The following is an 18031-nucleotide window of genomic DNA, read 5'->3' on the forward strand; positions in this document are numbered from 1 at the left end:
AAATGACTGATCTCTTCTTGGAGGTAAAGATGTAGTTTGTCCTGTGGGTGGCGCTAGAGGAAAGGTCATGGGGTTCATCCTCTCAGTAGCAGGAATGTGATCAGGAACGTTAATCTGACTGTTAAATATTTTAAGTATAAATCATCACAGTTCGTCCGCTTCTCTTCTCAGGTGATTCCGAAGCTTCGTCCCAACAAGGAGCCTGAAATCTCGCTGCTTTTGAAAGAGTGTTTGAAGTTATCGTTGCTGTGAAACAACCCTGGCAGATTTATAATCTTCATATGATCCACCTGAGATGATGGCATATATTAGTTCTGCAGAATCCGTGGGCTGCTGATTCAATCCACTGATTCATGCAAGAGGGTTAGAGGGTTTTATTTACGGTTTGCACTACTTCCTGGTATAATGTGGGTTATTTTAAAATGATATACTACTGTTCTAAACTTAGTAATCAGCTGTTATATTGATTTTTGGCTGGATCGCAGAGGGCCAGCCCTACAAACGCAAAAGTCTGTCACTGAGTTTGTGACTGACTGACTGAGTGATGAAGTCACAGTACTGGTCGGCCGACTGTTGGAGTTTCCTCATTGGCTGTTGCTCTTTCAAAATGACAAGGCGGAGAACAGTTCCTTGTTTGCGTTTTCATGGGAGCGTGTCAGCGGTTCAATGTATCATTACATAGTGCTGTTGTTGTGCATGTGCTATTGTTTATGTTCGTTTAAGTTACGTTAAGTTGTTGCTTCGTATTGTTTTACCGTGCATTCACACCAAGCCCGAAGCAAATTTTCGCCTCACTTTCCTCCATTTCCTCCATCAACCATGGAATAAATAACCAATGTTGCTGCTTTGTACATGTTGTGGAAGTCCCAGATACGTCAAAAAAACAAACGTCGTCGTGTCTGGGTTCATAACATCATCCGGCGGCGAGCTGTATCACATACAGTCCCATTGCACTGACTGTATCTAGCAAGCCACATGTCGCTACGGCGTTATGAACCCAAAATAGTAATTATAATAATACAATAAACGGATCAAAATTATGCCGAAATGACAACATTCTGATGTTGATTTGTAAAGACCGAATTCATGCTTTGTCAAGTCTGTCCGCAACACAACAAGCAAACAACTTTTAAAACGCTTGTTTTCTGAATGGAGTTCGGATCGATCAGTGACAGGATATGCTAACATTGTAGCTGCTCAATTAACGCACCATGTAAGAATAAATACGGCAGCAACAACGTCAGTGATGACAGCGGGAATATCTCAACGCTAATACCTTTTCACCTTTTATAAAATGTACAATATACTGACTAGTAAATGTTACCATTTACTATTACTGAATGTCATTTGCTTCATTATAAGTTGTCTTTCAATCAAACACAAGTGGAAAAAACTGTTCACAAAACATTATGGACATGACCACTGACGTAACTTTGCGTAACAATTTAGCCACAAGTTCACATACTGACCATATACGGTCCAGCCATATACTCGGTTTAGACCGAGTCTTGTTTTCTTCTTTCCTTCAATAATAACTAGAGAGAGATATAAACTGTAAATTCAGATGTTTTATTTACATTTGAAATAGTTTTGTCCCCAAAAGAAGAAGAATGAAACTTTAATTTGTGATGCTAAGCTTCCAGTTTTCTGTTACCAATGACTGGTGATTTCTTCTATTCTTTTTGACCTGTCGGTGTTTTCTCTTCTTTCTCTTTGTTTTTGTTTACTGCCTACTTTAAATGTACACAGCCTAAATGCTACCTAGTGAAAGCAGAAAACTGAATATCTCTGTTATAGTGATGTGAAGTTGAAAGAAGTTTGTCAGGCTCAGCTGAAAGAAGCTTTGCAGGAGGAAGGTTTCAAGATCCAGTGGAAGGAAAATATTGATGTGAATGTGAGCATTAACATTAGATTGAAGTTACGACAAATGAAGATTTTCTGTTAAACCTTTGGCTCTAATAACACCGAGACATGCTGTTGTACCATTATTATATTATTATTACTATTAGCAAAAGAAAACCCCAAAAAATTTAATAAAGGGAGTGGGAAAACAAACACGAGTTTCAGTCATTCATTTGTGTGTGTGCGTGTGTGTGTGTGTGTGTGTGATCTTCAGATGATGAAAGAGCTCTAACATCAACTCATTAATCTTCACTTATTCATTTACATTGTTGAGACCATCTTCAAGCTAATATATACAGTATACTGTATTTTTTATATATATACTGTATATATATATGTGTGTGTATACATACGAAAACTTAAGACTTACTAAACAATTAAACTGATACATAGCTAAATAATACACATAAATGAAATGAAGGGATAAATGAAAACAAACAAATATTAAATTAAATGAAGTAACATAATTTTTGAATAGTCCTGTATCACAGCTGTTATCCTGCACTATATTCAGATTTAACAGTTTTCTTCATCTCCTTGTATTTTTATATATGGTATATTTTTTTGTACTTTGTACTTTGCACAACTAACTTTTTTACTGCCTTTTTACTAACATGTTTTTGCACTATGGAACTACACTACTATATTCAGTACTCTTGCACTATTTGCACTACCACTGGCACACTGTCACTTCACTGCTGTACTTATTTTTATTTTATTCCAGTGTGCCTAGAAGCACAAGGCAAAGCGATTTTACCCAAGGTGTATTTCCACACTGCTGTCTGTATTGCAAACTGAAATTCTCCAATATTCCATCCATGACGGAGATTCAACCCCATCCTACAAAAAAGCCCTTGTTGAGTGGAAGTCATTCATTGAGTGAGTCTTTTTCTTGGGGTTCGTCAGCCTTTTTCTTTCCGACTCTTGTGTGATGAAGTTGTTTCAGAAAAGGTTAGTCAAATGTTAGCCATATGTTTGTTGTTGTCGTTTTAAAGTTGTTCCTCTGGGATACTATGCAAACCAGCAGCAGGAATGTTAAGAATAGGAATGCGGTGGTGGCTTAATTTAAGACAAAATTGCTTTTTTGTAGTATGCTTTTTGAAGAAATTGTGTCTTATTTTCCGCAATATTTGCTAATTATTGTTCTTAGAGTTGAGGTATAAATTCTTAAAGTCAGCTCAATCAAGAAAGCAAATGTTCTGTTTGAAGAAAATGTGTCCTATTACAAGCTTTTTTTACTAATTGAAAATCTTAATTAAGGTTTAAATTCTTTAATTACGTCAAAAAAAAAACCTAAAGGCAGCTTAATCGAGAAAGCACAACACTCATTTTGTGTAAACATTTCTTACATAACAGTTTCTTTGCTTGTAATAAGCAAAATTGTAGCCTATTTTTCTAGTTTTAAGACCCCCTACAGTCTTAAAGTGTCTAGATTTATAGTCTAATTTTAAGAATTCTAGCTAAGCAAAATTCAGGAAAAACAAGAAAATTTGTCAAAATTTTAGAATATTTGACTTATTTCTAGTAGGGCTGTTTTTGCAGTGTAGCTTAAGATATATTAGCTGAATGATAGCATGGAGCATTACTAACGTTATAGGTCTTCATTACGCCAACTAAAATGTGTATGAATGAGATCGTGTGAGCTCCACTGGATGCTGTCATTACTGACTATATGCCTTATAAACAAACAAATACACAGAACAAAAAAAAACAAAAAAACAGGACACATGCAAAACTAGAATGGCACTCGGAGAGCGCAGACCTCCACCAAGGTGCCTGACTTTAAAAACAGATCACAGCTCATAGCTGGCGGTACGGCGAGGTGGTCGGCTTATTATTAACACGGTGTGTTTCCGTGTAACGTATCGGCGGATGCCTCGCTCATTCAGCAGCGTTGTTATGTCTGTATAACGTTACACTATGTTGTCGCTCATTCCGTCATCTACCGCTTTTTTCTTTCTCATCATGGACGGCAGGCAGCTCCTGCACCTCAATGTCTCGCTACACACCCACACATTTATCTCTACTCGAAGAAGGAAGAAGGCGAGGTCACGCGTCATCAGTTACACTGCGCATGTGTTATACCCAGTGGTCATAATGTTGTGGCTGGTCGGAATCCGTAAAAAAATTCCAGAGTCAAATTCCTTATATGTAGGCTACTGTATATACATGGAGGGAGTGGAACATCGCTGGGATGGAAACACAACCAGAACCACCTGTTAGTTACATTTATCTTTTAGTGTCAGCATTTATAATGCAAAAATGACTTTTCAAAAATATGTGAAGCCAAGTTGCCATTGCGACTAGTGTAGGGTCACCATGTTTTCAAACCCCCAAACCGGGACACTAAAGTGCACCCTCCGTTGATGCATGCGCGTGTCACGCACCATAGGCGTTTTATTCAGGATGGCTAACTTGGCGCACCTGTGGTGCATTTGAGCACGAATTGGGATCAGAAAGAAGGCATTATTGTAGGGGGGTGCATAATAAGCTGTGACAATCATGACTTAATACATTCACTTCTTTGTCCCCCTTTAATCACAGGGCTATCCCCCTGATGAGGCACTGACGGTTTGGGAGTCCTGTAGAGAGTTTCCCTCAGAGGAAATGTATTGTTGTCTGGGACTACGTACATTATTTTCAACTTGTTTCGTCTCGGGCTATTATAATTAAAATTGTGGAGCTCAGACGAAATTTTGGTCAGGAAGGAGACACCGTCGGGTTAAAGACTGACAGGGACGGACAGTCCTGAGGGAGTTATAAGAGGAGCGAAATGCCTGTTGATGAGCAGAAGGAACTGTATAGAATAATGAATCAAAACGACACGTTTCATGTGCACATAAGCACAAAGGGTTCTGTGGATCAAAATTACACTAAATATAAGCAGCGGATATCTGTTGCTTCCGAGCGTAATTGTTGCTTGACTGTGTGCAACATCACTCTCTATAAAGACTGCAGCGGTGCGCTGTGCTGACTCTGTACACATATCTCATGCGCACAAATTAATTAATGAGTGGAACATGAAAAACGTCTATGTAAGTATGATATTATTATTGTAATTGTGGTGAAAACCGGGACAATTTGTTAGTGACTGTTGATAACCAGGACATTTGAGTATTTTACAGATATGTGTCGGGACTAGGGACACGTCAGCTTGAAACCGGGACTATCCTGGACAAACCGGGACGTCCGGTCACCGTAGACTAGTGATTCTGAACTAACGCTACCCTTGGTTTAGCCTGAGTTCAACAGCTAATGATACCTAGCTAAGCTGGGTAACGTTAAGGTGAAGTTACTGCCACTTCGTGGTAAATATTTAGCTAATAAGCTAGCGGTTAGCTAGGTTGCTACTTTCCTTGGTTAAAATTGGATTTTAGGTCAGTCTGTGTCATTGTAACGTTAGCTATTAGCTAAAATTAGCTAGTTGTGAAACCTATTGCTCGGGCCTCTCGTCTACTGTCCGTAGCTGCCGGCCTCCTATGAGAGCAGTGTCCCGGTAGGTTAGATGCTGGCCTGTGCTGCAGGCGCGGCATTTCAAACAACCCCCCCGCCCCCGTCTGGGCTTCGTGCCGACCGGATGCATCCTTCCCCACCTCCCCATCACCTGAACGGCGGGCCTCACCGCCTGTTCCGAGGGCTGACGGACCTGGCTTGGCTACGCTCGCGGCGATGGGGCAATTATTATGAATTAATTTAATGCCATGAACTGATGTCCGCCTAACATTACTACTGTAGCAGTAAGATTACATTCATTTAGGGTGAATTTTCCTCTACATCCAGCTGCTAGTTGTTGTGCATAATTTCTAATGCAGATTACCATCTAGCTAATTGATATTTGTATATTTAATACACAAATCCAAAGTAATGAAACGGACCGCTTCACTATTTTGCCAATTCTCTTGCCTTTTTCCCTCACCGAGGGTGAGACGTCTGCAGTGCGAGCGTGCATGCAGCTGAATGGAGCCCCTTTGCCCGGGTTCATCACTCGCTCACCCGGTAGCGGCGTGGAGAAACGGGCGCCGATGTTGCTGTGTCGAGGAGCCGGTCGACAGAGTGTGCACGCAGCTCAGGTATCCACCCGGAAAGCAGACAGTCCGTGAGGCGAAGCATCAAGGGATTAACGTTAAAGTAAAAACAAACTGCTGGAGCTGTTGCCCCCGCGACCCGATCCCGGATAAGCGGTTGAAGATGGATGGATGGATGGATAAAAACAAACAGAAAATCAACTACTGTTAGTCTAATGTAGTTTTAAAATGTTTTTCCGTATGCTGTCATGTATGAAAAGATTCAAATTGAACACTGTAAGCAGACTACTTGATTACTTTAAGCAAACTATTTAAACAGCATTTGTATAGGAATTCTGTTCCAAGATTTTTGATCCATATACATTAAGTGGTTGATTATCGTAACTGTGATCACTATAAGCCATTTCCACTGCATTTGCAAACCAAACTGTAAAATGTGTTTCAAATTGCATCTTTCTCACACCCCCAGGACATGGACCTTGAACCTGCTGCTGTCAAAGTTCTTGCTAGTATTCTTAAAGAAGGAAAAGAGTCATCAAGGAAAGTTTATACTGTTCACAGTGCTGATCATCTCATAAATCAAACTGTGTCAGATCAACTAGGCTTTTCACTTGACAGATTTTCAAGAATTCACTGATGCTGATGAAAAGGTGGATATCAAGAACTTTGAGAGATTTCAGGGGACTCATTTATAAAACAGTGCGTAGGATCCATACTAAAAATGTACGTGCGCACAAAAGCTGAAAATGGTGTGCGCCAAAAAGAAATCTGACTTGTGTGCACGTGGATCAACCTCATATCCCGCCCTGTACACGCCCACATTCAACCATAAATGGTCAATGCAAAACACCACATGAATGTTTATGCATATAAATTAACCTAATACAGCCCTGTTGCGTGTCTCCCTTTCCAGGTTTTTGACCGCATTGAAAATGTTTTTTATGAAAACCCTAACGCCAACAAATATGAATTAAAGCAAAATATTTTGTTAGATAAAAACATCTTGCAAATTTTGGAAATTAATAGATCTATCGTTTTTCAATACATTTTAGCCTAATCTTTATCTGCAACTGTGCAGAAATTCCGGGTTTAAACAGAATGAATAGAAATATAGTCAAAGAGAGTCATGTGTGTCAGTGTGACAAAACATCTGAATTTTCAGGCTGTAATGTGTGTTCTAACAAATGTTGCTTGAAAGTGGCATCTATTTGGAGAAGAGGCTCTTTATTGTATTCATTATGAAAAAGCAGAGAATTAATAAATTGTATTTTTACAGATGTAAATTTTAATCTTTGAGTGACACTTCCTCTATAACTGAATTATTGTAGTTATAGCCTATGTCTTTTAAAGCTGGCAGCTCAGCACCCGTCTCCCTCCACGCCGCTACCGGGTGGGAGAGCGAGGAGTCCCGACAATGGGGCGCCGTTCTGCATGCACACTTACGCTGCAGAGCCGACCAAAAATGGTAATGCCTCCTCCTCGGTGTGGTAAAAGGCAGGGGATTGGCAGCGAAGCGGTCCGTTTCATTACTTTGTATTCATTCTAAAGACTCTCCAGTTGATCCAGAATTCTGCAGCACGTGTACTGACTAGAACTAGAAAAAGAGATCATATTACGCCTGTATTAGCTTCTCTGCACTGGCTGCCTGTAAAATCCAGAATAGATTTTAAAGTCGTCCTCCTCACCTACAAAGCGCTAAACGGTCAGGCCCCATCATATCTTAAAGAGCTCATAGTACCCTACTACCCCACTAGAGCACTGCGCTCACAGAATGCAGGGTTACTTGAGGTTCCTAGAGTCTCCAAAAGTAGAATGGGAGCCAGAGCCTTCAGCTATCAAGCTCCTCTTCTCTGGAACCAGCTCCCAGTTTCAGTCCGGGAGGCAGACACCGTCTCTACATTTAAGAGTAGGCTAAAGACTTTCCTCTTTGATAACGCTTATACTTAAGCTGCTATAGGCATAGACTGCCGGGGGACTTCCTATGACACACTGTCATAAGGAACTTCCTATGACACACTGAGCTCCCCTCTCCTTATGTATATACTCATGTCCCATGTCCATGTTGTTACTAACTTCATTCCTTCCCGGGAGTCCTTGTGCCTCCTTGTCTCGCAGCTAACCGTGGAGCGGGGTCACACCTGGAGCGAGGTTATACCTGGAGCATGGGTACACTTGGAGCAGGGTTTCACCTGGATCTTGGTGGTCTCCGGTATTGTGGCTGCATCTGCTGCCGCGTCGGTGCCTGCTTGACACCAACTGCTACCATCCCTAATTAACTACGTCTGTACGAGGGACTACCAATGCTAACGAGGGATTTCCAACACCTAGTGACAATGTGGCAGCCTGGAGAATAACACTTCTCAATCACTGCCAAAGACATCAAGAGCTCCCAGCAAGCATGCTGATGCTGCAGGAACCAACGCACGGGCATCGATCGCAGGGACGTCCCACACCAATACACATGGACGTACTGAGGAGAGATGCTGGACAGTGCTGGCTTTCCGATAGTTGTATTATCACTCTTTCCATCCACCACTATTGGTTTTGTGTTATCAGTCCTACTTGTATTAGCTATTACAGCTGCTAGACTGCTATTGTGGCTGCTTCTCTATCTCTGTATCTCTCTCTCTCTCTCTCTCTCTCTCTCTCACTCTCTCTCTCTCTCTCTCTCTCTCTCTCTCTCTCTCTCTCTCTCTCTCTCTCTCTCTCTCTCTCTCTATCTATCCCCCCAGCCGGTCTCGGCAGATGGCCGCCCGCCCTGCGCCCGGTTCTGCTCCAGGTTTCTTCCCAGTAATCGGGGAGTTTTTCCTGGCCACAGTGCGCTTGGTGGATCCTGTTGGGTCTCTAAACTATGGTGTACGGTCATAGACCTGCTCTATATATAAAGCGTCTTGAGATAACTTCTGTTGTGATTTGACGCTATACAAAAATAAATTGATTTGATTTGATTTGATGTAATTAATATACAAATGTCAATTAGCTAGATAATCTGCATTAGAAATGATGCACAACAACAAGCAGCAGGATGTAAAGGAGAACTCACCCTGAATTAATGTAATCTTACTGCTACAGTAGTAATGTAAGGGGGACATTTGCTGCCTCACGTCTGTTGTCCGGGGACTGAGGACGGGCTGGTGGAGGTGCGCATGCTGGGAGGTGGATCTGTCGGAGCAGGGGAGCGGAGACCTGGGGCGCTGGGGCGCTGGGGCGCTGGGGGCTGTTGGCGTGGGCGACAGGAGTGTTGGAGACTGGGATCGACCACCTGTGGGCGCGCAAGGCGAAGGGGAAGCCGCAGTGGCCATGGGAAAAGTGTCTGCTTTCCCGCAATACGTCTCTAACCTGACTGACTCCTGCTGTCCAGCAGACCCGGCGGTCGGGTGTTGTGTTCAAAGTCATCACGTCAGTAGGAAAAACCTCCATGCACACAAAACCAGTATTAACCCTGTTTTAAAAAAACACTGCAAACTAAACTTCTTCAGAATTGTTAATCAATCTCTAGTGATCTGGTATCAGCAACATAAACCCAAGGGTGTTTTTGGAGGACATATTAACATTCGTAGCCTCACCCCTAAAGCTGATCAAGTCCATCATCTTCTTTACAACTCTAATTTAGATTTTTTATGCCTGTCGGAGACATGGTTACACAGCAACTCTCCATCAGCTGCATTGCATGTGCCAGGCTACAAAATCTTTAGACAAGATCGATCTAATGGCAGAGGGGGTGGGGTCATGATTTATATCAGAGATCATTTTAAATGTCAACAAATATGCTGGCCTTTTAATCATGACTTAGAATGTCTTGGACTGAATGTAATGCTCTCTCCTGAAATGTCCTTCATGCTCATTGTTGTATATCGTCCACCTTCTTCTAATAATGATTTCTACACCACATTTAAAAACTCACAAAGAAGCGTTTCCATCATTCTCACAAACCTATGGAACAACTTAGAATCCCGAAGAGAGAATTTGTAAATTTTGAAAGAGCAGTGCAACAGACCAATTGGGTAGATATACTAACTAGGAACAATGTTGAAGCAGACTGTAGATTGTTTGCAACCAAGTTAGGCAATTTAGTCAAGGAGTTCACCAGAAAAGTCAAAAACAGGGGAAAAAATAAAAACAACACACTTCCCTGGCTCAATAATGATATATTTAACTTGATGAAAGAAAGAGATCTCTCACTGAAAAGAGCTCTGAAAACTAAATCAATTATTGATAGGCATAGGTTCACTTCGTTACGCAACAAAGTTACGAAAGCCATTAGAAATGCCAAAGCCAACTTTTTTATGACAATTATTAATGAGGCTAAAGGTAACACTAAACTGATTTGGGAACAAATTAAGAACTTAATGGGAATCAACCACAGGTCTAAGAAACAGTTAGAGCTGAAAATAAATGACAAGCTAATACGAGATCCAGCACAAATTGCCTCAGCCTTTAATACATATTTTATTGACTCTGTGGCTGAGATTGCACAAACTTTTCCTTTAGTAACAGAAAACATTATTAAAACTGATAATAGTAAGACCTCTTTTTGTATTCAACCCATCTCTGAAATAAAAACTAAGGCAATAATTAATTCTCTTAAAACTTCAACGGCCAAGGATATATACAGGATGGATTCAGCAATACTCAAATCTCTGAAAGACCATCTAGCTTGTCCTATTTCACAAATCATAAATTTATCAATATTGCAGAGAGCATTCCCAAGTGCCTGGAAGACTGCAATCGTATCTCCTATTTTTAAATCAGATGACCCCCAGAACATCAGTAACTACCGCCCAATTAGCATTTTACCTGTAGTATCCAAGGTTGCTGAAAAGTGGATATCAGAGCAGCTTGTCTCTTTCTTGAATACTAGTCAATTTAATCTTCATCCCATGCAGTTTGGCTTTAGGGCCAACTACTCCACTGAAACAGCCAACTGCCTTTTCTTAGAAAAGGTCCGAGCAATGGTCGACAAAGGAGGTACTGTTGGTGCAGTGTTCTTAGACCTGCGCAAAGCCTTCAACACAGTCAACCATAAGGTCCTTCTGGCCAAACTGTCCACTTTCAACTTCTCCCCATTAGCACTTAGCTGGTTTGAATCTTACCTGACTGGTAGATGTCAACATGTTATTGTTAACAACCAACTTTCTCCAGCTCTTGAGTTGTACACTGGAGTACCACAAGGGTCAATACTCGGTCCACTACTGTTTTCTTTATATATCAATGACCTGCCATCTGTCTGTCCCGATGTGGTAACCCAGCTATATGCGGATGACACTGTCATATATGTGCATGCCAGGACAAAGCAGTTGGCAGCTGCTAAACTAACTTCAGCGTTAGAGCAGATCTCTAAATGGCTAAACTGCTCCTGCCTCCAACTTAATCCAAAAAAAACTGTAGGAATGTTCTTTACTAAACGGCAATGTAACATCGTGCTGAATATAACAATCTCAGGTGATAATATTGATATTGTGTCAGAGGTCAAATATCTGGGAATCATTATTGACTCCAATCTAACCTTTAAAACACACATAAAAAAAGTAAGTCAAAGAGCTAAGTTTAGTTTAGCGAATTTTAAATATATAAGAAACACAATGACTTTTAATGCCGCCAAATTATATGTGAATGCCATGATCATGTCGCATCTAACATACTGCCTCACAAGCTGGGGACAAACCAATGGCTCAACACTGAAGCCATTGGAAACCCTGTACAAGCAAACCCTTAAAGTTTTGGACCAGAAACCAAACAGCTCACATCATTGTACCATCCTACGCAAACACAAACTTCTGAGCTGGGAAGATGTAATAAAATACAGGAACATCTGTCTGGTCTTTAAAATCCTGCATAATTTAGCTCCTCCTCCACTTAATTCATTCATAAACCAACGCAATAATACCGGTCAGATCACTAGAAGCACCACATGTGGTGACTTATCGGTCCCATTCAGGAAAAGCACATTTGGTCAGTTATCATTTTCTGTTAGAGCACTACAAAATTGGAACTCACTTCCCACCCATATTAAAGATATACATACATACTCCACTTTTACATCCAAGTTAAAAACATGGTTTGCCGACAATTACACCTGCATACACTAACATATGGCTGTGTGTTATTTGCGTCATGATCATGGATGCTGCCTGTCTATACGTGCTGTCTGTCTGCATCCCTGAATGGGATTGTACTGATGTTTATTGTATGTTTTGATTATATGTGCTGTCTCTGCATGATTCTGCCTCTTTCTCGCGTCTCTCATCTCTCTCCCTGTCCTCCGCCTGCGCCCTCCTGAATTCTTCATTCTCTCTTGCCTGCATCTCTTTAACAAACTCCACAACATCCACCCGCTCCCTTTTTGGGGGGAATGTTGTGGAGTCTGTGTCTGGCTCGGTGTCCCCTTCTGGGGTCAGTACAGAGGGGGGTGCGACCACCACCGCACCCTGGGAAGATGAGGCAATTGGGGGCAGGCCGTCGGTGACGCCGCCTGTCCCCATCAAAGTGTACCACTTCCATGATGCAGCAGTGGTCTCACCCCGCTCTGTACTGACCCCAGTTCTGGGGCACTTCAGGTCCTGTGGAGGAAAAACAGCCAAAAACAAAGGAGAACATTTCCAGATTATACTGAAATATTAATAGTGGAGAGTCACCACTGTTGAATGCTTCTGCTGGTGTTATGTTTGCACAAGTGAAAAGTAAATAAGTTATGTCAAAGAGTCACTGATATATTTAGAAGTTGCCTTTTCATCTGCTCAAACAATAATTTACAATTCACATCCATAGAGCTGATTTCCTCACAAGGATAGTGACGTGTGGAATATTGAAATAGACAAAATAACCAACCAACCTTGTACTTCTGTTTAAGATTCTCCCATTTCTTTTTCAGAAAAACGGGTCACACTCCCCTCCAGGCCTTTCTCCACAATGTAGGTCATGATTAAAATACAATAGTAAAACAAAACAAGGTAGGTCATGATTAAAATACAACAGTAAAACAATACAATGCAGAAAACATTAGATATCTTTGTGTGTATCAATAACTGGACGCACTTCCTTACCAGTCCACAAGGAGCATTGAGCAGAAACTAATGCAGTCATAAATTCAAACTTCGTTAAGGGTATAGGCCTAACACTCAAAGATTAAATATCAGAAAAACTATAATATGGGATTCAACACAACAGAGTATAACACACATGCACTTACTCATATCCACTGACGGCTGCATTTCGCCTCCCAGTGAACAAGGAGGCGTTGGCAGCACGCCAGATGATCAACGACCTCGTGTCCTCATCCGTCCCTAAGAAGATCAAAATATGTGTTTAATTCAGACTAAAATACACACATGTTGAAATGTGATGCCTGACTACAATTATGTGTGTTATTCTTTATTGCATTCATGGTATTGACTCCGCTTCACTAACACAATTAACATCTTGATGTTCTCTATCTGACAACGGTTTAGTTAGTGAAAAATAAACATGTAGTGCAGGGTGTAGCGTTGTAGCTTCATGTGGACTGCATATTTGACCCACATACTGCCCCAGCCAGAGGTGCGGAAAGTTGCCTGGGCTTCATCATCGCACTGGATGTCGACAACATGCTCCTGGATAACAGGCTGGCATTCAGTCACATCCGCCTGAAAGGGCTGCACCTCCCAGATGGGAACATCGAGGTTCATGAGGTCCCTGAAGTGGATCTCCATGTCGGCCTTAACCATCCTCAGGTGGTCGGTGTAAATGAGGAGGCGGTCATCGGTAAGAGCCTCAGACACATGCAATGAGTATAACCAGCAAATTGTTCTCGGTGCATATTTTTAGATTATCCTATTTTGAACTGGTTATTTTATTGCTAATTAGTCTATTAATAAATGTTTCTTTATATTTATAATGCATATATAGGCATATTTTTTGACAAATCAATATAATAAACATTAGGCTCCAACCTTAATGTATTCATAGGAATAACATATATTTAATTTAATAATAGCGGGCCTATTAAATGTGTTTAGTGTTGTTTCTGAAAAATAGTAGCTAAATTACCTTGGTCAGCTGCGGAAAATGAGCAAACTGCCTCCTGCCTATGCTCTCCCTGTACAGATCCAGCCTGGAGTTGAGACTGCGGATGACCGCCTTGCACTGGACCAGAGTAACTCCCTTTCCGTGGAGCTTTAATGTGACTTCGTTCATCTTTTTAAAAAAAATCTGCGATGTACATGATGTCGCAGTGGTTGGATGACACTTTTTCCCCGAGAGCAGCATCAGCATCCTCCAGGAACTCCAGGATGCTGTCAAACAGCTCACTAAATCGTTCAGGCAGTTTCCTCTTGAGAGCCAGCGGACATCAGTGTGGAGAAGAAGACGCTCAAAGGTCTCATCGTTTTCCTGACACAGCTGTTGGAACAGTCATTCAGGGCATGGACTTTTATTTTGTTAATTGCCCTGACTGCAACATAGAGAGATTCATGGAGAGGTGGACTTTTAGATTTGGCCACAAGGTTGTGGCGGTGCAAGACACAGTGGACTGCGAGGATATGCGGTACCTGCTCCTTCAGCAGAGCGGTGAAGCCACGGTACCTGCCAACCATGGAGGGGGCCCCATCAGTGGCACATGCGAGGATGTTCGTGATTGGGATTGATTTCTCCTGTAGATACGCAGAGAGCACATTAAAAATAATCTGGCCCTTGGTGTCCGTTTCCAGGTATTTGGAAAACAAAAATTCCTCAGTCATCTCCTGACTGGAGGCTTTATAGCGGACATAGGCCATCAGCAGAGTGTTGTTGTCAGAGGTGGTGGTCTCATCCAGCTGAAGGCTGGTGAATACACATCTTGGTGAATGGTGTCTGAAAGCGGATTCCTTCTTCTTTTAGGACACTTTTAACATGTTTGTATGCCTTACGTTGTTGTACTACAGCGGTAGTGTAGTCGTGGTCAAAAGACAGCATTCGTTCTGCAAAGTTGGATCTTCTTTTGCCATGCCTGTTTGAGAACCATCTCTTTAACTTTAAACTGGAGAAAGTGGACAATTATGGATCTCGGATGTGAGCTGGGGCTAGGTTTCTGTGCCAGGGCTCTGTCTGCTCGTTGAATCTGTAGATCTGTTGTTACAGGGACTGACATTTAAACTGAGGTACTGAGCTGCCTTCCGCACCCTCCGGCACACCATATATCCGCAGATTGTTTCTTCGGGATCTGGACTCCAGATCATTCAGTTTGTCGAAAAGTATCGTCTGATCTTTCAGTGTTTCTTGGAGTACGTTGTTCGCAGTAGCACTCCATGTTTCAAGCTCCTCTATTCGGGCGGCGGCTTTCTCCGTCTTTTTATTTTGGTCTTGTAATGCTTGTGTGTTCGCCGCCACTTGATGATTCACTTCATGTTTGAATTCAGCCAGCTCTTCTCTCATGTCCTGCTTGAATTCGTCTTTGAATGATGTAAAGTCCGCTTTTAATTCTCTTCTCAATTTGCTGATCATCACACACATCAATTAACTGTACATGTTGAGGAGGAGATGGACCAGGAGGAACCTGCAGAAGTAGTAGAAGATGTGTCAGAATCAGAGGACAACAATGAACATGATCCAGATCATGCTTCAACTGGTGAGGATTCTTCAAGTGATGAGGAAGAGGCACCTGCTGAGATGGAAGATGGATTCCAATCAAAGGACGCAACAAGGTAGGCAGTGTCTCGTGTTGATTGCATAAAGTCTACTTTCGAGCTGTTTCTGTCAGAGGAAATTGAAAATATAGTGCCGCACATGACAAACCTGGAGGGGCGACGTGTGTACGGCGACAAGTGTAGTGAGATGAAAAAAATGGACCTCCAGGCATACCTGGGTCTATTGAGTCTTGCTAGTGTGTACAGATCCAGTAAGGAAGCTACAGCTACTTTATGGCATGCTCAGTCTGGTAGGGCAATTTTCCGGGCTACTATGCCACTGAAGATGTTCCACATGATCACAAGAGTAATTCGATTTGACGATCGGGACACAAGACCGGGCATGCCGCGAACAGGACAAACTTGCTGCCATTCAAGCTGTATGGGACAAGTGGGTGTGTCGCCTGCAGCTGATGTACAACCCGGGGCGCTGATGTCACTGTGGATGAGCGCCTGGTTCCCTTCAGAGGTCGCTGAAACCTTCAAGCAGTACATGCCAAGTAAACCAGGGAAATATGGGATAAAAATCTGGGCAGCATGTGATGCCAGGACCAGCTACGCATGGAACACGCAGGTATACACTGGCAAACCTGCTGATGGACAGCCAGAAAAAAAAATCAGGGCAAGCGTGTGGTGCTTGATATGACAGAAGGTCTCCGGGGTCAAACCATCACATGTGACAACTTCTTCACATCTCATGCCTCTTGGCCAGGAGCTGCTGAAGAAGAAGCTGACCATGGTGGGAACAGTGAGAAAGAATAAACCCGAGCTTCCAGCTGCACTGCTAGTGGCAAGAGACAGGGCTCGATTCTCATCTAAGTTTACCTTTACTGAGACACAAACTCTTGTGTCCTACTGTCCCAAAAAAAGGAAGAATGTGCTTCTGATGAGCAGTCATCACAGGGATACTGCTGTAAGCACAGGGGAAGAAAGAAAGCCTCAAATCATCCTGGACTACAACAAGAACAAAGGAGGAGTCGACAACCTTGACAAGGTATTGCACTTTTTCTTCATAAAATATATACTGTCATTCATTCAAAGGGCAATGCATTGCATTTTTATGTAAAAAAATAAGTATACATTTTCAAATGATGTATTGTTTGTTTCTTGTGTTGCAGGTTACCAGTGATTACACTTGTAAAAGAATGACAGCCCGTTGGCCCCTGGTGATCTTTTTCAACATACTCGACGTGTCTGCCTACAACTCGTTTGTACTGTGGAGTGAGATTGAGCCGGCGTGGAATCGGGGGAAGTTCCACAGGAGGAGGCTGTTCCTAGAGGAGCTTGGGAGAGAACTGGTGACACCTCTCATCAAACGACGCCAGGTTCTTCCCCGCACGCCAGCCTCTGCCAGCCTGGTTGTGGATGATCAGCAGCAGGATGCACCCTCTACCTCTGCAGCAGCACCCCCCCCCCCCCCCCCCATCTTCTTCCAGCTGCTCTTCCTGACCCATTGGCAACAAGGAAAAGGTGCAGATTCTGACCTGGCAAGAGTGATGTCAAACCGGGCATCAGGTGCCAAAAATGCGATGCATACATTTGCAAAAAACACACCATTACGACCACACACTGCCACTCATGCAATTGAAGGCACACACACACACACACACACACACACACACACACACACACACACACACACACATATACTCGTGTGACTCATTCCCGCTTGTGGGGCCCGGTTTATTTTACCCAATTGTGGGGCCCATCCTTTCCCATGGTTCTACACTTCTTAAAAAAATTAGGCAAGATAAAAAAAAAATCCTAAAGACAAATAGCACTTCAATTTAACGGAATTCAAAACGTTTTTTTCCACACTATTTTTTTGGCCACTTGTGGGGCCGTGTTTCTAGCATTCGTTACTTGTGAGGTCCACTTTCATACACACATAGAGATTTCTAGTTTTTATATCTTAGTGGGGCATGAAGTTACTATCTGGAGACATTAACGGTTTCCATGATTTGTCCTTGATTACCAAAGAAACTGCAGGACTGCATCAGGGATTTACATTCTAATTTACATCCTGTACATCCTGCATCTTGTCTGGTGGGCCTCATCTCAACAAAAGATCATTAGGTAGACAGGGCAGTAACATGGTATTCAAGTAATGACCTCCTGCTCAACACTTCCAAAACCATGGAGACTTTTCAAAATGAATGAGTCCCCAAATCCCATTTTGGGTCTTTCTTCAAAACTAAATATACCTGCCATTATGGGTTGGTCTGAGTCTATACATGGTAGCGGCTGTGGCTCAGGAGATACCCGATCTCGAGTGTCATTGGGCAAGATTCCGAACCCCAAATTGCTCCCGAAGGCTGTGCAATCGGTGTGTGTGTGAATGAGCATTAGTTGTATGGCAGCCTCTGCTATGAGTGTATGAATGTGTTTGTGAATGGAGTAAATATTGTAGAAGAGTCCATTTACCATTATACTTTTTATTTTTTAACACATACGTGATACCATAAC

This window comes from Sebastes fasciatus, chromosome 2 (genome assembly GCF_043250625.1).
Source record: "Sebastes fasciatus isolate fSebFas1 chromosome 2, fSebFas1.pri, whole genome shotgun sequence".
Taxonomy (NCBI): Eukaryota; Metazoa; Chordata; class Actinopteri; order Perciformes; family Sebastidae; genus Sebastes; species Sebastes fasciatus.